This window comes from Xyrauchen texanus, chromosome 2, assembly GCF_025860055.1.
Source record: "Xyrauchen texanus isolate HMW12.3.18 chromosome 2, RBS_HiC_50CHRs, whole genome shotgun sequence".
Taxonomy (NCBI): domain Eukaryota; kingdom Metazoa; phylum Chordata; class Actinopteri; order Cypriniformes; family Catostomidae; genus Xyrauchen; species Xyrauchen texanus.
Window position 1 is genome coordinate 53,954,684 of NC_068277.1, and position 22,254 is coordinate 53,976,937.

Below are 22,254 nucleotides of genomic sequence, written 5' to 3' on the forward strand. Positions count from 1 at the left end.
GTTAACCAGTATTTGTCTTTTTACTTGTTGGATAAGATTCGAACTTGCTGAGAAATACAGGGGAAACCCTACATTTGGATTAAACATGCTTCAATACGCTAAATGCCGATGCTTTCTATTTAAAGCCACATTTTACCACTAAAGCTTGTTAAAAAGGTCACATTATCAAAGTTTCAGTGTTTGCGTCATGTGGCTTAATGTGCAGACTGGTTTAATATGAATGCACTTCTCATTTTGTACTAGTTCCTGTTTTCTAGAATGTTCTGTTTATACTATCGTTCCGCTGGCAACTCAATCCTTGGATAACCAAATGGAAAACGGAACTGAGCTGTTGCTCTCTGAAGTGTGAATCAAATGACGGGGAAGTGCATTCGTTTCTTGAAAATACTTAGTCTTATTACCAAAATTCGACCAAAGCAATGTCAATGTTTGAAAAATAAATCTGTACCATAAAGCACATCGCAATGAACATGATTTCTGTCATTTAATCACCCAAAATGTGGATTACTGAATACATAAAAGGCACAACTGACAAAGAGGTTAAGGAGTATCCGTGGTAAAAGTGTATATTAAGCTGAACATTTTGTTTTACAAGCTAATTATAACTAACCTAATAATAATGAATAAACAGTTAATAATAAAGCATTAATGTATTGTAAATAATCTGTAAGATTATACTGTATGGAACCATGTTGATACATTGTTTTTTTTAAACAACATCCCTATAAATTCAGGGATAAAGTAAACGGTTAACCGTTTTTTCTTATGAAATATCAAGTATTAGTTGGCCTAATCACTGTAAATTCCCTTAATCAGATTGTGAAAAAACAACAATTTTATTTATAAGTCATATTAATTCAATAAACTCTAAATAAATATAGTTTAAAGATTACAATTATTATGCATTCTATTTTTTAAATGACCCCTGCCCACAACCCCCAACCCCCCAAGACATTTTGGCAAGTACTTTTTCATTTAACAGTTATTTGAACATTTACAGTATAATGTGAATCAGAGCTTCTGAGTTTGGGTCTGTGTTTTAAGCAATACTGTAAAGATATTATACAGGATATCCCTAGAGCCCCCAAGACACCACACGCTTAAGACATTAGTTGGGCAGAAGTACAGACATTTTGAGAACAATTAAACACGTCTTTCATTACTAATCTATAAGTTATGAAATTTCAAACATGAAATGTGGACAATATGGAAAAATTGTGTGAGATCCTCCTCTTACGTCTGCTTTTCGTTGAGTTTGCACTATGCCAAACCGCAACATGATGTCACAAAGACAAGACGTAGGCAGTGCCAGGTGGGTGGAATGGCAGAGCGTTTAATGAGGCAATACTGATGGGCTGCAGTAAGAGAGGCCTCTTGAGTAACTATAGCGGCATGGCGACCTCAGACTGGTTTCAGAACCATTTCCCTCAACTCACCCTAAACGAACGCCTCCAAACTGAACCTTGTTCCGCAGGGTCATGAGGGCTAAACAGAGCAACTTCTTTCTTTCTTTTTCTCTCTCTTGGTTCTCTGTAGCTCATTGAAGGCTTGAATTCCTACTCGTCATAGTACAGTGTGTCTCCCTTGTGGCCGTGGTGGAAGCTTCCATAAACGAGTACAATAGCTCTACTTTTCCACTACACTCGCCTTCTAACTCCCCAACGCTCCATAGAGCCTTTTAGCACTAGCATTTGCACGAAGAAGAAAGTTCTTGCTCTCTCATTAAACAGTCTTTCTTCTACTTGTTTTTTTTTTAATAATTTTGTGAGTTAGTATTTAGTTTTTTTCCATCAGCCTCAGAATTTCACAACATTCGTTTTTTTTTCTAAATTATCCCACTTGTGGTGTAGCCTTAGTTAAATTATATGGCCCTATAGTTACCCTTTATTACTCCACCAAGAGTGAAATCATGTTAAGTACTGTGAGGAGTGATTCATGGCAAGAATTGAAGTACCAAACTAGCTTTAGTTTCATGCACCCTTGGAGTCTGAAATATGAGGGTTGGTTTTGCAGTGTCAGTCACAAAGTTGTTGACTTGGAGAAGTAATGAGGCTGTTTAATCTGCACTGTAATGTTATTCAGATGTAAGGAGATAAACAGAATTGCAATTTTGCTCTAAACTGTTTTCTAAGAAATGAAGAGTATAGTAAACTGATTCAACTTAGTTAGCACTCGTCTAATTAGAAACTGAGAAAACTTGTCATATTGATTTTTAAATCATTTTATTAAAAGTATAAGTACAGTAGATGCCAAGCAATGTTAGTATGTGAGTTTTTTTCTGTATAGCTGGCTGAATGTGTGTCTAGAGTTTTAAACTCATGCTAGGTATTCGGTGAGCAAAGCAGGGACACTGTACCTCAGTAGAGTGTCCTCTGAATAGTAAGCCATATGAAAATGTGTATCGGAAATATATTCAAGGTAATGGTACATATAATAGTGGATATCCGTTCATGTGTATTTATGTTATATTTGGTACATTACATCCTGTCTGTGGGAGTTAGGAAATGAATGCTCATAATTTTTGGTTGTGCACAGTTGTGTCAGTTAATGTGAGTTTAGAGCATGAATGTGTGATTTCCTTTTATAGTTAAAATATTACAAATCTTTCCTTACTCTCTCTGAACCATGAGACGGTCTTCGTCATCTTAGTTGTCCTGGAAACAGAGGGCAGGGGGACAGGGTCGAGAGTGGCTGAGGTTAAGTGAGGGTTGGGACATCTGTAGCCCGTACATGACAATGAGACTGCCAACCCTGCTGACCAAAAGCGAAAAAGGAAAGGAGGGTAAAGAAAAGACATGTACTCAAAAGATGTCATGTACTCTGGCACACGATTGTTCTGCTTCATGCACTTAAACAGTGGCGTTTACTCAGGGCCAGCAAAGCCTTCCCTGCTGGCCTAACATGCCAAATACATATTTTTTCATCCTTTCATACTCAATCACCTTTTTGCCTATGTATTTTTAATCGCTTTCCACTTTGAATTTATCTACAAAAAAACTGAGAAAAACTAAAAGTTTATCAAGTCAGAATTTATGCCTTGATGCTTACAATCAAAGTGTGACAGCTGTTTCACAAATCAAATGCCCGAAGCAGAGCGTGAGCTCCATCCCCCTTCAGAATTTCCACAGAATCCCTCAACAGTGCAAATGAATGAACAACTTAAGACAGATTGTCAGATTCATCAGCCAATCAGATTGATTGATTTGTTCTTGGTGGGTGTGATCTTTAGGATATATCCTGGTCGAGGCCTTCTAGCTGGCCTTGAGTGACGCAATCACGCTTTAAGGGATGTACGTAATTTGTAAGCGAAGCGCGCGAGATCTGTCTGAGGAGTCGGCTGTCATCACTGCCGCTATCGCCATTGAGAAAGAGATCCTTGTGGATTTACAAACATGAGATATTCTGCATGACCGTGTGATTGCTTAATTTATTAAACAGGAAATGAGGACTGATTTTCACTTCAAGTAAATTGGTAAGTGATTTTTACATTGTTATAGCAACATCAGGAGTTTTCTAAGTGTAAATTAGGCTGCTTGAGCATTTAGTGTTAGATCAAGTTTTGAAAAGTAGTGCTGCTTTCATTCAACTCGGAAAGTCAGATTTCTACTAGGAAAAGTGCAACGGAATGCATCTTGAAGTCAGAATTACAATATGTAGGCTCATGCAGAAATTCTCAACTCAATTCTTCACCGAGATGCAGGGGCATGATGTCACGCAAGCATGTCGACACACAGGGAGATAAACAAAGTAAGTGATAAACATTCACTTAGTAATATCGATAAATGAGTTTGTTTCCACATTACATGATTTTAAAGCTTGTTTAACAAACTCCTGCAGAAATAGGTGTATAAAACATTATAATCTCTTTTGATAATCGTACTGCTGAAGCACAAATGCTAGAGCTGCAGCATTGTTTATCAGTTGGGTTGCTAGGAGACATCTGTAATGAGAATCAAACTCCTACTAAGCTAACAGGAGTGCTGCAGTTTTGTTTCCTTAAAAGTCCTCTTCTGAATATCAGGGAATGGAATGCATTTATGGTCGGAGATATCAAGTAGGAATATCCCACATCCAACTTGAATGGAATGCTGCATAACCGTGTACCCCGACGAAATGAAATTTATTGCAAGCAACATATAAATAGCAAATATCATTAGATAGATTTTTCCAGGTATTATAGACCTCCTTGGTAGATTCATATGAAAAATAATGATTTTTGAATGTCTGTTCGGGAGTCGTTCATTTCACAAAACAGTCATGCTGCAGTTAACATTAGGCTTGCTTGAGCATTAAGTGTCGTTTGAAGTTTTGGCTTTCATGTGTGGACCTGTTTATAAAATGTCAATTGGTATTATTAGTTAGCTGCGACATAATGTATGATGCCCAAAGGCATAGAGTGTCTTATTTATTGTGAAACTGTGTTTCCTTAATGGCATGAATCACACTGAAGGCCTGGAATTAAAATGCACGGCCCGCCACTGCACTTGAATATCATGATATTTCCAACCACCTGTTCAGTTCCACATATCTTGAAACAAGACATCTTGTTCCATTCTACTCCATCTCTAACCTGACAATGTGTAGAGCCCTCTGGTGGCCGACTGGCATCTCTGCGATGGCCACGTTCCTGGCCTTGCGCTCCAAATGGTTGTGCTGAATGGATGCATTCTCAGGTTCATGTAAAGGTTAGAGTCAAGGCAGAAGGGGATAAAAACAGGGTCCTTCTCAAGCTGATCCAGGGGGCTCTGGACACAGGGATCACATGACATTCATTTGCCAATATTTACCTTATGCACCAGAGAAACTATCACGCAGCCATCATGAAACGCTTGTCTCGGAACTTCCGTTCTAGCGGTCGCTATATAGATATCTATGGTGTTGATGTCAAAGTGTAATTAGCTAGCGAAGTGGATTTACAGGTTATAGAGTTGTCAAAAGCTATCATGAGTATTTTAAGGTGCTCAGGTGATGTCATAACAACTGGAAGCAGTGCGGGAGAAATTCAGTGTGTCATAGCTGTCCGAATGTGATCTGCCAGGTCCAATTTACCTCTGCAGGTGTTGGACAAAATTTAGAGTGACAGAAAAATCCCTCACACCATCAACTCTTCGTGAAAAATACTTTGTGCTCCCATGCCTAATCGACTCTTCTCAGTAACTTCAATACAAACAGGAAGTTAGATGACAAAATTCAGAAGAGCTGAGTGCAGAAAAGGGGAGGGGCTGAATAAGGTGTATAAGTAACACTACTAATCACATCATTTAAAAAATATGACAGAAGTGATGTAACTAGTTTTGAAAGCACACCAGAGTCCGAGCCTGACCTTGGCTCTGAGCGCGCCAGCAGCAACCAGTCACTGGTCTGACAAACACGGATGTACATATTGTCTGATATTATACTAAAATATTATTGTAAATAATGTGATTAAGAAACTTTTAGATGACATTTTCACATCCCTCACACAACAAATTACCACACAACTGTGAACACATATATAGAGTAATAAACACCCAGCTGTGGCTCAAGTGGTAGAGCGGGTTGTCCACTAATCACAGGGTTAGCGGCCCACATGACTTGGACAAGACACTGAACCCTAAGTTGCTCCCAATGGCAGACTAGCACCTTACGTGGTAGCTCTGCTGTCATTGGTGTGTGAATGGGTGAATGGGGCACAGTGTAAAGCTCTTTATAGATCCGCTAAGGTTAAAAGGTGCTATATAAGTTCAGACAATTTACCATAATTTTTATTTTTGAGTTAAATTTATAGCACAATACTGGGATCACAAAAAGACAGAAACCCCCCTTACCCCTCCAAAGAGCAAACGTGTGTGTGTGAAACTGACATAACAAAAAACGTGTGTGAGGGAGTTACAGTTGCATAAGTATATTTGAAATCAGCTCATAATGACTAGGTGGGGAAAATTGGTATGATTGTATCATGTACAGTGCCTGAAAGAATGACCTTATGTGCATGTAAATCATATGCAAAATACTCCAGTAATACAATGAATGGCTGTGTGTGGTAGACAGAGGACTCAAACACAGAGCTCTTTGATTGAAACAACTGAAGGCCAAACTGACACTTGCATTGTCGATTAATTTTTTTCTTTCTCCCCATTCTCCATCACACTCAGCATTGAGTATGTTTCAGAGGCCACATACAAACTATGTTATTGTGTTCCGATTTAAAAACAAAAATCACCTAATGTATTTCTGATACTGTAACTGAATATGTCTGAACATTATTAGCTAAACAAAACTACCATTGTGTACTTTGCCAGATCTGTACTGTAATACTATATACAATATTACAGCACTAGAAGTCATTTGCATCTAAAATTCTTAAGGCAAAAATATTTTTTTTGCTCACAGCTTAGCTACAGGAACACAAAAACAAACTAAAGGCATGGCTGTACTTGATAACTCATAGATACTGTGTTAATGGGTTCTGAATAGTCAAGCTCTTGTTTGGGGGCTGGAAATCTTGCATGCTCTTAGTCTTTACTCCAAAGTCAAGAGTGCTGGGAAGCATTGCTGGAATAAGAAGTCTCTCCTGCATGTCACACTTTAAACAGACTGTAGAGGGGGATATGAACATCACATACACATGGATTATGAGCAGACATGTAAAAGCAGCAGATGGATTTCAAAATGAATATTTTAGTGGAAGTAACTTGATCCAAGTCTGTTTTAAATTATTTTATAGGATTAACTTACAAGCTCATAATGGGTCTTATTCACTAACCATGCATATACACGTAAGTGTGGTGTAAGGTCCATACAATGCAAGTAAATGTTGATCAGGCCTTTGAAGCTCCAAAAAGCAGATGAAGTCTGCAAAACATAATCCATTAGACTCTAGTGGTTTAATTAATGTCCTCTGAAATGATCTAGTTGGTTTTGGGTGCGAACAGACCAAAATCGAACTCCTGTTGACAACAGTCTCGTTGGCTATCATGACGTCTAGCTCAATTACACTTCTTACATAGCTTAGCACCATTTAGCGCTCTGCATGTGCGTCAAGCACTAGGAAGTGTAATCAAACTTGAAATCATGATCATGCCTAGAGACTGCAATGGCAAGATGTACAGTGAAAAAGGAGTTATATTTTGGTCTGTTCTCACCCAAAACCAACTGGATCAATTTAGAAGACCTTGATTAAACCACTGGAGTCTTATGGATTACCTTTATGCAGACTTTATTGCCTTTTGGAGCTTTAAAGTTTTGGTCACCATTTACTTGCATTGTATGGACCTACAGAGCTGAGATATTCTTCTAAAAATCTTAGTTTAGGTTCAGCAGAAAAAAGAAAGTCATACTCATTGGTGGATGGCATGTGGGTGAATAAATGATGAGAGAATTTTCATTTTTGGGGCGGACTATCCCTTTAAAATGAATTGGAACTGGAATTGTTAAGAGGACTCGGAATTGAAACTGTTGAGTATATATACACAGATCAGCCACAACTTAAAACCACCTGCCTAATATTGTGTAGGTCCCCCTCATGCCACCAAAACCGCGCCAACCAGCATCTCAGAATAACGTTTTGCTGAGTTACCGTAGAGTTTGTCAGTTCAAACCAGTCTGGCCATTCTGTGTTGATCTCTCTCATCAACAAGGCGTTTCCGTCCACAGAACAGCCGCTCACTGGATGATTTTTTTATTTTTCGCACCATTTGGAGTAAATTCTAGAGACTGTTGTGCTTGAAAATCCCAGGAGATCAGCATTTACAGAAACACTCAAACCAGCCCATCTGGAACCAACAATACCTAATTTACCACAGAATTAAATCAGCTAATTTTCTGTAGTCTTAGCCTATATAAAAGGTTTTAATATGTCTCAAATGGTTTTGAGAATGGCACACTTGGCTTTATTCAAAGATCTTGCCGCAGATGTTCTTTAGATAGTGACTAATGGCTGTACAGGTAAGATTGTGCAGAAAATCCAATTTTATGGGAAAATCAGGTATTATACTAATTACTAACTGCGGTAATGCGTTAGAAGAAGAATAAGAACAAGTTTAAGTGCATACGGACCTGTCAATCTGATGGAAATTTTGTATGAGAAACTTTTGTGTGCACGGAAGAACACTTATAGGCAATTATTACTATATGTGTGTGTATACCAAGGCTTGGCCTGTTATTGGCAGGGTTAGGTGTAGCACCCTGTTTACTGAGAGAAGGGGGTAATAACAAGTGGAGGTGTTCCCAGTCTCCACCCTTGTCATGTAGCCACATTTTCAGAGCACTCTCCACAGCCACAACAGTGCCCTCTTCCTGCTGTAGGTACATCTCTGTTCCTAACACAAGACCCTCTATAGGAGGAAGAGGAATACATTGTGCCTTTTCATATATGAGAAAGAAAATAAACTTGGATGAAGCTTTAATCACACTCCTGTTTCCTTCGGCTCAAGCAGTTAAAAAGGCTGCCAATTTAAATAAAATAGTTTAAATGAGCTCCCACCTGTCCTATCATTACTATGGCACAAAATGTTAAATATGTGGTATTTAACCCCATTTTACGGCAGTTGGCCTCTCCCTGCACTTAGTATGTTTCAAGTTGCTTTGATAAATTGCCCTTTGGCAGATGCTTTTTATCCAAAGTAGATGATAAAAGAAAGGCAAAGGTTGCAATACTCTAATACAACCAGTAGAGGTTGCTGTAAAACTGGTGTGTGTCCCATAAAATATAATCATACCAAAAACAGCTTGAAAAGTCTCAATTTGCTTGTCATTTGTGATATTTAATCTTGTGAATATTTTGGCAATGAGCTTTGCCATCTTGGGTGGTTTAGTCTCAGAGTACTCTAAACTTGAATCCAGTGTCACCATATATAGTAATAAAAGCTCTCTCTCTCTCTCTCCAAAAAGTTACAAATTATTGATAAAAAAAGTTTAACAATGATAATTCAAAGTCTCACATTACAAATATTTATATGTTTGACTTTAACATAAATATCAGCCCTAAATAAACACTCGATCAAATGGTCCTTAAATGCCATGTTAAAGTGGAAACCGAGATCTATGTGAGCAAACATGGCCACTCTCTTTGGACTCTCAATCCCTCTAAATTATTAATGTTTTCTCTAAAGCTCTATAGGGCTTTAAAAGGATAATGGGGTTTAATTGTATGTCTTAAATCTTTCATTCCAAAACTAACTCAATAACCGAAAGAAGGGCTGATTGCTAAAATACGAGAAGGAGAACACTGAAATGAATCACAGCGATGACAATCTCTGCCATGGGAATAAATATGATAAAGCAACCTTGGGCATTATCAGACCAAAACTACACAATAAAACAGTTTTTTAGGGTTGTGAAAGGGCATATACTGTAATTTCTTGTATCTCAACAACAGTTCAGATTAAAATAGTAAACCAATGCACCACTCCTGCAAAGAAATATCTATATGCCAGAGGTTAAGCATAAACCCTCAGGGCCAAATAGCTGTATTTAAATTAATTAGAGGCATTTTATTCAAATTAATTGCCTATTCCAAAGCTCAAATCTAGCTGCCAACATACATTGGAATCAATTTCTACTGTATCATTGGGTGTGCACGAATGATTAGCAGATCTGATTAGTTCACAAGCATTTTAAAACATATCAGTATGATAAATATCTAGTTGATTTGGTCCAGATGGAGAGGGTTAAAAAAGACAAGTGTGTGGAGAGAGTAAAAGGTTTATCTTAAAAGACAACCCCCATATCACTTCCTTTTAACATATACATTACGTATTATGACATATATGAAAATGCATATCAGAGCAAAAACCAAGCCATGAGGTCAAAGGAACTGCCTGCAAAGCTCAGAGACAGGGTTGTGTAGAGGCACCGATCTGGGAAAGGCTACAAAACATTTTTCGGCTGCATTGAAGGTTCCCAAGAGCACAGTGGCCTCCATAATTGTTAAATGTAATAAGATTGGAACCAGGACTCCTTCTAGAGCTGTCTGCCTGGCCAAACTGAGCAAACTGGTGAGAAGGGCCTTGCTAAGAGAGTAAGAACCTGATGGTCACTCTGGTTGAGCTCCAGAGATCATGTGTGGAGATGGGAGAAACTTGCAAAAGGACAACCATCACTGCAACACTCCACAGATCTGAGCTTTATGGCAGAATAAAGAATTTAAAATGACAGTGTACCCCCACCTTCATGGTGGTGCAGTCTTTGTGGTAGGTTTCAGACACCTTATATTCAAAGTGCAAATGTTACATTCTTTGTGTCACATCCAGATATTTTTAAAGATTAAACCACATACATCTATGTAAATTGTGTACTGAATGCTAAGCATTTACATGTTTTAAGAAATTCTGAGAATAAGCTTTGCATGTCACACCCCTAATATTCGACATTGGAACTGCCAAAATCTAACAAGAGGAAATATTTTGGGATAATTTGTATACTATGTAATGGGGACCCAGGTCTGAATACAGCCTGGATCCATTGTATATTATATACTTGCATAAATTGCTTACTCAGGATAGGCTTTTACCAAATTTAATAAAGATGTCTGCTGTGTAACAATTTCAAGTACAATTGACATTTACATTTCAAGTACAGACACATCAAAGTCATCAAGCAGAGCTAGCATTAATTCCCTCATTCTTTCATCATTGTATTATACAGGTAAGGAGCAAAATGAATGACTACACACTCAAAATAGCTCTCCTTTTTTTAAGAGAGCGAGAGAGAGATGGAGAGAGATTCAAAGAGAGCATGAGATCAAAAGTGCAGAAAGGGAGAGCGAAAACATTTTACATTTAAATCCTCTACAATCATTGGCATAGACACATTCTCATGGGAAATGCACACTAGGTGATGAAACTGAGTATGCAGACAGACCACACACACACACACACACACACACACACACACACACACACACACATGCTCCTACATCCATCTTGTCATTTCAAAGAGATACAGTACAATTTCTCTAGTTTGGAAAAGGACAGAGTAGATAAAAGAGCGGAGATAGAGAAGCAAGTCCAAAAATTAGAGCTACTTTGCTTGCATTGCTTCCCAAAATGGAGCTTATCTTTGTCTGAAACAAGCAGTTAGGGGGTGACGGGCACTAAGTAGCTAAATACTGTACAGGAACTGAGTCTCATTCACTTGCCAAGACTCATCAGTGGGGAAAATTTGAATTTAGGTCATTCATACAGTAAAATAAAAGACAACATGCAAGACATACCAATTGAACCTCTGCTAAGCTCCCTTTGGTTACAGTCGCTCGTGCTGACAAGTTCTGCAAAACGTCCTATTGGAATGAATAGGAGATTGCCATCAACGGAGCGGTTTTTGGCAAAAAATGCTCATAAACAGAATGGATAGTATTCTCAAGTGGGCTGGAATGAAGGGTGAGATTGTAAGGCATATAAAAAGTTATAAAGATATAAAAAACAAAACAAAAAAACAACACAAATTTTTTAATTACACAGTAATGTGATTGAACTCTTTATTTACTAATCACCTGTACTAAGACCTGAAACAATACATAAATTAATTAACAATAAGTTATTAGCTTTGATTTCTTTCAGAGCAAATGTGCTATTGGCATCCTCACTGTTACTATTCATGTTCACTTTGGAATGAGGACTATTCTTGACATTTATTTATTTTTTAAATTAAAAGAAAGGAAAAACACTGTGTGCATCCTCTCTGGGTACCTCATGTCACTATTACAAGTGACTCGTTTAAATTTTGATAAAATACTGCTTAAAACTCCTCAAACACACATTACTCCCATAGACCCTCATTGGAAAATAGCAAACACTTTTCAGAGTAATGGTGGCCCGGCAACAATTTCTAAGACAGAAAGGCTTTTAAGGCAGAGCTTAGCAAAGGTTCAATTAGTTTCAAGGTGGTGTTTTATTAGTTTCATGTGTCTTTTAATTGGACTTTTAGGACAATGTAATAAGATACCTCCATGCTTTGACTACAAATGATTTACAGAACAGTTTGTAGTGAGTTTCATAATAAATATCCCTCTGATGTTTTAGGATGTGGGTACTGGTTATACTGTACATAATCCAAGAGAAGAGCCAACTGAATGTCTGCATCCTCAGGCAAAGACTCCTACTGATGAGTCATAGTTAATCTTTCATGCTGCTCTGCATGGACGAATGGGAGTTTATGGCTCTGTTTTTTTCTACAGATACCCTTCAGGCAAGATTTTTTTTTTTAAATCACTCGCCTTAACACATTCAGTTTCCTTTCATTGCAGTCTTAAGTCTTATGCTAAGACTCTTTCTACTCACACATTTTATCCTCTGCTTCTCATTCTTCTATGTCCCATGTTTTTTCCAGCCAATCCTACTCCTGTCTTTTTCTTAGTGTACCTTATTTTCAGCCCTACATCTTTCACTCCCCTTCATCTCCTTCCTCTGTTTCTTTCTCACCTCCTGTAAAATGTTTGTCAACTAAGAGCTTTTGTGGATATTGACCTCTTTTATTCTAATTCGTGTTGCCTTTTAACACTTTGGACCATTGGACCACAATTGGGGTAAACTAAATTTAAAATAATCTATACAAAATAATTAATTAATTACTGATGAAGCGATATTTTTAAAAATGTTTTGGCCATTATATTGGCAAAAAAGGCAACTGCAAAAATAATCAGGAAACAATCATAAATCATAATCAGACAAACAGGTTCTGTACCAAACACACAATATTAGTAGGGTCAATGTTGTTATGTCCAGCCCATTTAGGCCACTCAAACAAATAAATTGCAATTTGGTTTGGTGCTGCTAGTTGTGCTATTGCTGAAGATTATATGCAAAGGCTTTGCAAAGCAGAAGTTGTGAATAGTTACAGCTTGGTTACAGGGTTAAAGAAAAACAGGTCTGATCCAACAAGCTAATCAGAGATAATTGAGGACCTGTTTCTACTAAATGAAACTGATCACTAATGAAGCCAGATGAGGATATGATGGTAAAACTTAAAGAGGACATATTATGCCCATTCTTACATGATTTAATATAAATCTCAGATGGTACCAGAATGTGTCTGTGAATTTTCAGCTCAAAATACCTCACAGATTGTTTATTCTACCATGCCTCTATACCCCTGTTTTGTAGCCCTTTCCCAAACCGAGTGGTGGTGGCGTAGTGGCTAAAGCACAGGGCTGTTAATCAGATGGTCACTGGTTCAAACCCCACGGCCACCACCATTGTGTCCTTGAGCAAGGCACTTAACTCCAGGTTGCTCCAGGGGGATTGTCCCTGTAATAATTGCACTGTAAGTCGCTTTGGATAAAAGTGTCTGCCAAATGCATAAAAATGTAAATGTAAACAGGCTGTTTTAGTGTCTATAGATTTAAATGTAAAAGAGCTGCTGCTCCGCACCCCTCTCTGGAAGTGGGCTGTGCCTTTTCTGCTGGTGCCATGGCAATTGCAACAACAATTGATAAAGTCAATCATCTTACTGTATTGTGCATAACAGTTATGATATATGAAAAACAGCTATAGTTGTAGAAAAATACCACTATTGTTTCTTAATAATTTTTTACATAATGACTGATTTTATTACACAGCAAAGCCATGACCACTCAAGTGGGACTGTGGAGGATGCCAATCAGTTTATATCATAAACAAATCAGAGCTACAGCTTCATTGCAATTGAGTAAGGTAGTTAGAGACGTTAGACATAGCACAATGTTTTCACAACAGCCGTTTTTCGCGGAATGTATAAACAAGCAAATTCAGAAAGCCAAATTACAAACAATAACAAAGTATAAAGTGCGAAACTTACGACTTGCAAATCTGAAGTTGGATCATGGACAGTTGGTACTGATCCATCCTTGATCTTTAGTTCAGACTTCTGTCGGTGAAGTCTGGGCTGGTCTGCTGGAGCTGTGGGGAGCCTGGGCATTTCCAGGACCAATGTCCCACGATGGAGGTCGAGACATCGGTCTGGGTCCCCAATGTTCCACAGGCTGCCCCCCATCAAGCAGGAGCATACCGGATACCTGTGAATATTATGGGGGCTACATATCAAGCCTTGGTGGATTCAGGTTGTAATTAAACTTCCATTCACTAAAGCTTGGTTCAATCCGAGGCTTTGGATGCAAGCTGGCAGGTGAAGGTAAGGTGTGTGCATGGGGATATTCACAATTACCCCTTAATGTCCGTCACTATTCAATTCAATGGGCAAAAGCATCCCACCCATCCACTCATTTTGTGTACAAATTGGCTGGAATTTACAACTTGGTTGAGGGGAATTTGTGTGGAGGGGTCCTGTAACAAAGTGTATTGGTGTGTAGGGTGCGATTCAATGGCTGGGGAGGCGGTGCCAGGGTGGTCTACATCAGCTCCACGGCTTCCCCACACTCAGAGGATTCCTTGCAGGGGATTTCCCTCTGGAGCAGATACGAAACGAGACACTTAGGCATGCTTTAGACCAAGTGAAAGTGATTGATTGTCAACGCCTCCGGCCAGATATCTTACCCATATTTTTCTATTATTAAGAATCGGTTGTATCAAGTAACACAGGACACTCAGACAAAGGAGGATAAAACCCAATTGTTAATACTGAAGAGCCATCAGGAAATGCTATTTCAGATGGCTCATCGTAATCCGATGGCAGGTCACTTAGGTCAAGAAAAAACACTAAACCGTCTAATGGCCCATTTCTATTGGCCGGACATTCGCAGGGAAGTTTGCAGGTGGTGGCATGCCGTGAATGTCATCTGGTGAATCCACAGCCACAACAAGAGCGCCATTGCGCCCCTTTCCATTGATCGAGGTCCCCTTTGAAAGAATTGGCATGGACCTCGTAGGCCATTAGACCGGACAGCATGTGGGAATAGCTTTGTGTTGGTTCTGGTTGACTATGCAACGTGATGACCGGAAGCAGTGCCTCTGCGCAACATCTCAGCACGTAGTGTTGTGGAGGCACTCTTCAAAATAATCTCCAGAGTGGGGTTTCCGAAGGAAATCCTCACTGATCAGGGCATGATGTTTATGTCATGTACACTACGTGAACTGTACAAATTGTTGGGGATTAAATACTATTTAATTCAAAATTGTGGTTTAATTCAAAATTCGAGGGCTCTACACACTGGGGCGATTAACACATCAAAGAATGTCAAAGCCAGCTGTATAATAGGGATACTGGGCTACGAATTTGCACTGGGAGATAAAGTCCTTGGATTACTCCCCACATCGAGCTCTAAATTACTCACCAAGTGGAAAGGGCCCTTTGAGGTCACACGGCGAGTCCGGAAAATCGATTGTGAGGTTAAACAAATAGATAGAGGCAGAGCATGTCAGATTCACCATCTCATTCTCCTAAAACCATGGGGAGAGGCGGTTCCTGTGACTTTGGTGATAGTGTTTCCGGGGAGGGAAGAGCTTGGACCGAAGGTGAACTTAAAAGCCACTGATTGAATCACCCCCGGTCATTTCCGGAGACCACCTCTCACCGTCACTTGTCACGGAGGTTGCCAGGTTGCAAGGAGAATTCTCAGATGTTTTCTTGCATCTTCCAGGTTGTACAAATCTCATAGAGCACCAAACCAAAATGACCCCAGGGGTAGTGGTACATAGTTGTCCCTACCAATTACCAGAGCACAAAAAAAGGGTTTGGGAGGAATTACAGGCCATGCTAGATATGGGCCAGCCTGGTGGTGTTGGTTCAGAAGAGTGACGGTTCTGTGTGGATTATAGAAAAGTCAATGTTGTGTCAATTTGATGTGCACTCAATGCCTCAGATTGATGAACTGCTTGATCAGTGAGGCGTGGCTCGCTTTTATTCGTCACTGGATTTAACGAAGGGATATTGGCAAATCCCATGTCCCGTGTCCTGTGAAAAGACGGCATTTTCCACACAATTCGGATTACACCAATTTGTGACGCTTCCATTCGGTTTGATCGGTGCCCCGGCTACATATCAGTGGCTCAAGGGCAGAATCCTCAGACCGCACGCTGCTTATGCTGCTTCCGATCTGGATGACATCATCATTTTCAGTAATGATTTGCAGCAGCACCTGCAGCATCTGAGGGCTGTACTGAGATCGTTGAGATGGGTGTGACTCACGCAAACCCATAGAAGTGTGCAATTGGCCAGGTGGAAGTGCGGTATCAGGGCTTCCACTTAGGTTATGAGCAGGTGCAGCCCCAAATTGATAAGACCGCAGCGATTGCAGCCTGACCAAGGCCTAACACCAAAAAGCAGGTGAGACAGTTTCTGGGGCTGGCTGGCTATTATCATAGCTTTGTGCCTAATTATTTGACCATCACCAGCACCCTGACTGATCTGACTAAAAACGGTGCACCAGATCCGGTCCAGTGGACGGAGCCGTGTAAGCAGGCATTCACGTGGGTGAAAGCTGCACTTTGCGGTAGGCTGTTATTGCACTCTCCTGATTTCTCTCTCTCCCTTCTATTTTACGGACAGATGCATCGGACAGGGGGGTGGGAGCGGTACTGTCCCAGATGATGGATGAGGAGGAGTGCTTTGTGCCATAATTAGTCGTAAGCTCTCGCTGAGGGAGACTAAGTAAAGCACAGTGAAGAAGAAGTGTTTGGCCATCAAATGGGCGGTCCTCACCCTCCGGTACTATCTGTTGAGGCATGCTTTCACCCTCTGTTCAGACCACGCCCTGCTCCAGTGGCGCCATCGCATGAATGATACCAACGCGTGGATCACCCATTGGTATCGAGCTCTCCAGCCTTTTAAGTTCAAGTTGGTCCACAGGCCGGGGCGCAGGTGACTGCTGCAGATTTCCTCTTCAGAAAGGGGAGGGGAGGGGGGTGGGGTGGAGTAAGTGCGATGGGGTATGTGGTGATGTGAATGTGGCCAAGCGACATCTGTGGAGAGTGAGGCCGGTAGAGGAAGAACGGTAAGGATTGACACCTGTGGGAAATCCCCTCTAACAGCTGTTTTGTGTTGGAATGAGAGATGTAGAGGTGTGTGTGTTGCTGAAAAGAAAAGAGTGTGTATTAAAAATTTACTAAAAAGTGTGTGCAATAAAAAGCTTACGTGGATTGTTTACCTGGCTCACACTTCCTCCTTTACGAGGAAGTCACAGGGCGAAACCCTAAAAATTGTTTGATTTAAAAACATTTAGTGTAAGTATACACTCATAGCAATATCTTCTGTCTTCTTTTAAAGAAAGACAAAATATTTCCTTGAACTGTTATCTTGGCCATTTTTTTAAGTGCGTGAAACTTTTGAAAACTTGCATAACCTCCAGCGGCATAAGTTTCATGTGAACACGAGGAAAGACATGTCAACCCATTGCTAAACTCAGATGTTTTCTAAACTAATGTTTTCAGAAAACCGGCGTCTTTTCGTAAAGGAGAGAGAGCTTGCATGCTCTAGGTTGCCAGATTGCGGGACTAAAGTTTCACCCTGGCAGAATATTTACCATCAATTAAAGTGTCAAGATTTGATTGGGTGATTTCACCTATAGAAATCTGGCATCCTTACACATGTTGAAATCTGATTTTAATGATATTACAATGCACTATAAATGCATAATGCATTATAATATGGGCTTCATGGAAAGTGTTACCAAATTCATTACAGGTACGTTCATCCTAGTGCAATGAAATGAGAAAATATGAGACTGTGGTGAATAAGTTATTTGATTTAATAAAAAAATGTACAGAATGAAATCGAGAATGAGAAAACTATTTTCAGATTAAAGGCAACAGATGGTTGTAACACACACAGAGCTAAGCCTTCAGCAGCATTAGCAAAGAAAAACAGTTCATGAATCTGTCTGTTGTTTTAATCAGTTCAGCCTCATGGGGCTTAATCTACAGCCCTGTTTTAAAGCAAGCTTCCTAATGACCCAAAAATTCAACACACCAACACCCACTCACACTTTATCTTACCAAACAACAACATTAGTGACATTAACATAGGTCCTGCTTTTCACATCAGCATGTTGCCCTAATAACGGCATACGATTACCATGGCAACGCTACAGACCAAAAGGAGGGGTGAGATGAGAGAGATGAGCATGGGCGTTAAGGCTGGACCCTTCTGGTCCCATGACTCTCCCAAACCACATCACTAAATCTGCCACTTCTGAAATGAATAAAAACAGGGTTGCAACCTAAATGGAGGAGAAAAAGAGTTAGAAATAGAGTAGAGTGATGGAGAAGTTAAGAAAGAGAGAATGAGACTGACAGATAGACAGTCTAGACATGAGGGAATAATGAAGTCATAACTTTAATATTGTTTTGCCTTCAACAGTTAAAAATGATTGTTTCCATAAGTGAGAGTGTTGGACATTTAAAAATTTTGAACAACTGGTACAAATTATGCTGAAGGCAGTGTGAAATCCAATAGTGGACCATGCTCATACAGCACATTTTGGACGTGCCCTTAAATACACTGTTGGTATATGTTTAAGTGGAGGCTTTACAATAATACAAATAATATATATTTACTCTGCATGTCTCACAGAAAAAATGTCTACCTGCTAAAAAAAAAAAAAAAGAAAACAGCTCTTGTTTATTACTAATAATGAGTGCACCTATGTATGCTTATGGTTATGTACCTGAAAGTAAGCAGTACCTTATAGCTAAACTGTAACAAAAGTATATGTGTCACTAAAATATACACATTTATAATACATTCATATTTGAAACATTATACACTTAAACTGCTGTGCAAGCAATCTGAATGTCAAAGGTCAAGTATCCACTGGTTCAAACAGTCTCAGAGTGTGTTCACTGAATATACATAAACTTGAGTGTTGTGATAATGTAGTCACTTGAGAGAGCAATTTAACTCTCTTCAGCTCAAGGGTTTAGCCACATGAGTCTTTTATTAGAAAATTATTCATCATTATAACACCAACAAGAACTAGAAGAAGGTTTCAAAACAGGGTTGAAGTACCTGAATTGACCTGAGGTCAATTCAGGGGGGTATAATTGTAATAAATGGGACGGGGGGTATAATGGTCGGATATGTAACCGGTTGATGAATACACATCCTCACATGTTTAACACACTTCTAAAGCCTAAAAAATTTGATATATAAAACTAAAAACTACCACTAGAAATGCAATATGTGTCTTTTATTGGTGAAATTATTAACCCACATACAATAAATAATAATATTCTTCATTATGATCATATTCCATATCAAAACTTAATAACAGCTGTTTCGATTGATCAATATTATTTACTGCATTAAAAAAAAGGCAAAGTCATCATTTTCACAGTATGAATTTTTTTTAATTCACTTATCCTTTCACAAACAGTGCTCCATGCGCTGCGGTGGTGGAGACGGGACCTGTTCCTCCTGTTGTATCATATATGGTGGTCTTGATCATATAATTGTTAGATCATATTTGACCTCATATCTGTCACAGCGACAGCACTTTTGGAAATTAAAACAGCTGTTTGCAATCAGTTTACTTAATTTATTAGTAAAATGTAATATCCACCATCAGCTTGGGGTCAATTGTGTTTAATAGAGCAGACATGATATCAGTGACGGTGACCCATGAATTATCGTCCTCATTATGTCAAATCCTGAGTTTTTTCTGATGCAATGATCTGGGGGAATTTTAAAGAAGCTCTAATCTCCAATAATCTGTGGAAAATGGGGTGTTTCAACCCCCAAAACAGCAATTGTTTATGTTATTTTATGGGCAACTAAAAGAATCAGGAAACGGTGGAGTGCTTGTTTATAAACCGTAACTTCATCTATCCACTTTTTTTACAGGCAGCGAAATTACCCATAATGCTTAGTGTGTTCTTCCTTTTTGCCACTTATTCCCATTACCAAGCACTATAATATCACTAACAACAGTAAAAAATGGAAGAAAAGTCTGTGTTTACTTCACGTAAATCACATTCACACTAATGTATGGGTATGGACATTAGGTTTTGACGGCAATCCCAAACAGATGAGAACACAATCACACACACATTTGCATGGTAAAGTTCGCTCGCTGCACGTGTGTGTGTGTGTGTGTGTGTGTGTGTGAAAGAGAGAAAGACACAGACATACAGCATGCAGAGAGAGAGAATCCACGAGTATGATACTCTAGATTTCATTGCGTTTCTTGTTGTACACTTCAAAATTAAATTAGCCAAATCTCTGACGTTTTGGAAATCAAGAAATACGACCGGATGCTTTATTAAAGTTCGAAAAAGAGGATATGTCTGTGAAAAGAGGGTGTATGTTCAAATCTTCTGATTTATGGCATTTCTGCATTAACAAGTGCCACTTACTCACGCACTCTGCCGAGAACAAATCTGTCTCTACCTCATTCACATACACTCACAGCACGACATGAGATATGAAAAAAAGGTGCGCTAAGAGCTTCATAAGGATACAGACTTTACACAAAATTATACTTCATACAATTTAAATACCAACAGCTAACTTTATGCTATGACTTTTACATAAGGATATATGTGTTCTTTTTATTTAAACAAACATGTCTAATAATAATAATAATATTTAAATGAATAAAATAGGTAATATTCTTAATGGATGAATAGATTAATTAGTAAACAAATAAAGTTATTTGTGTGGACTAGTTGGTAACAACAACAGATAACTGTATAAATTCAAATCAAAGCGAGAAGGAAAAAGTCATTAACTTGCTGCCGTGCATGAAAGTCATCTGTATATATTGGCTAATCATCCTACATTTACATTTATTCATTAGGCAGATACTTTTATTCTCGTTTCCTCATTTCCTCTTCCAGCAGCCACTTAGACGCACACAAACAAAACACGGCGATTCTGTCGACGGCAGCCAACTAAACATTGCTAGATAATGCGTATTTGGTGGATAATGTCTTTGCTCAAAAATAGTGAGCTCAAAACTGGTTTAACTAATTAAATATTAATTTAGGGGATTCACTCCTGCATTTAAATGAGGTTGTCACTCCTGAAACTTTGTAGAGTGTACGTGGCTAGTATGATGAATAATTGTGAAAAGTCAGGTTACTGTATCACCATGCAGCCACAAAGCCTGAAACAAAGACAAAATTATAGATGTTTTGTTTGTAACAAAGATGTTTATGCAACACTTCCACTGTGCCTCAGTCTTTAATCTCCGGCACATGGCAATTACATCACTGTCTGAATTCGCTCCCTTTTTTAAACTCACTGGTTCCCCGTATAATTTTTGCTTTGTTGTGAAGAGGTAATGAGTGAACCAGTGAGAAAGTTTGAACATGGTTCTTGAGACATTTTAAGGGTTGTCAAGAAATAGAATACATCTGAACTCAATTTGAAAGGAAGGGGCTGAATACTTATGTAAATTACATATTTTTGTTTACTACTTTGTAATAACATCACATATAAAAAACATGGTATTGTTAAGGGGTGTTCAAGCTAACAGCGATTAATTAGTTAAAGGTGGTGGTGCACTGTCTGTACTTTCAAAGGTAGTCTCTGCATCATGTCTCTGCTAATTTGTAGGACCTTGTATCTATACAGATTTCCATATTACAAGCTCTCGGTTTGATTCTGATTTGGATTCGATTCTATATCTATTCGTATGGGTATATTTCAGTCATTATGTCCCTTTTGCTAACATATGAAATCCATTCTATCCCAGCTAATTCTGTGAATTATACAGGGGACCTATTTAACTAGGTACAATATGAAAATATTAATTTTGCTAATTATATGTTCTACAAATCAATGTATTTGACCAATAAATGTAAATTATATTGCATACATTATATTTAGTTAAATTTGTATTGTTAAATTGCATAATAAATAAATTGATAAATTGATCAATTGTCACACATTATACATACATTTCTGCATATACATGGTGAAATTATTTATTTTTCACATATCCCAGCTAAGCTGGGGTCAGAGTGCAGGGTCAGCCATGATACGGCGCCCCTGGAGCAGATAGTTCAAGGGCCTTGCTCAAGGGCCCAACAGTGGTGTCTTGGTGGTGCTGGGGCTTGAACCCCTGACCTTCTGGTTGCATAATTGCATAATATATACTATTTATAGGAATTTACATTGATTTATTGAACACAATCATAAAAAACGGTACTGTCATTTTAAGGGAATCCTACATTTCTGCAAACCGCATCTTTACAGTTTTTTACGATTGCTATGACAGATTTTTCAATACTTTAAAAATTTTTCCAAAACTCTTAACACAGTTAGCACTACATCCGTCTGTGTAAGCTATACTATTAACACATTTCTTGTTGCTTTAACACAAAATGCATACAATTAACACAAATATAAAATGTTTTAACTTCTTTTACACACAAGCTCAACCAAGACCAAAACAATGTA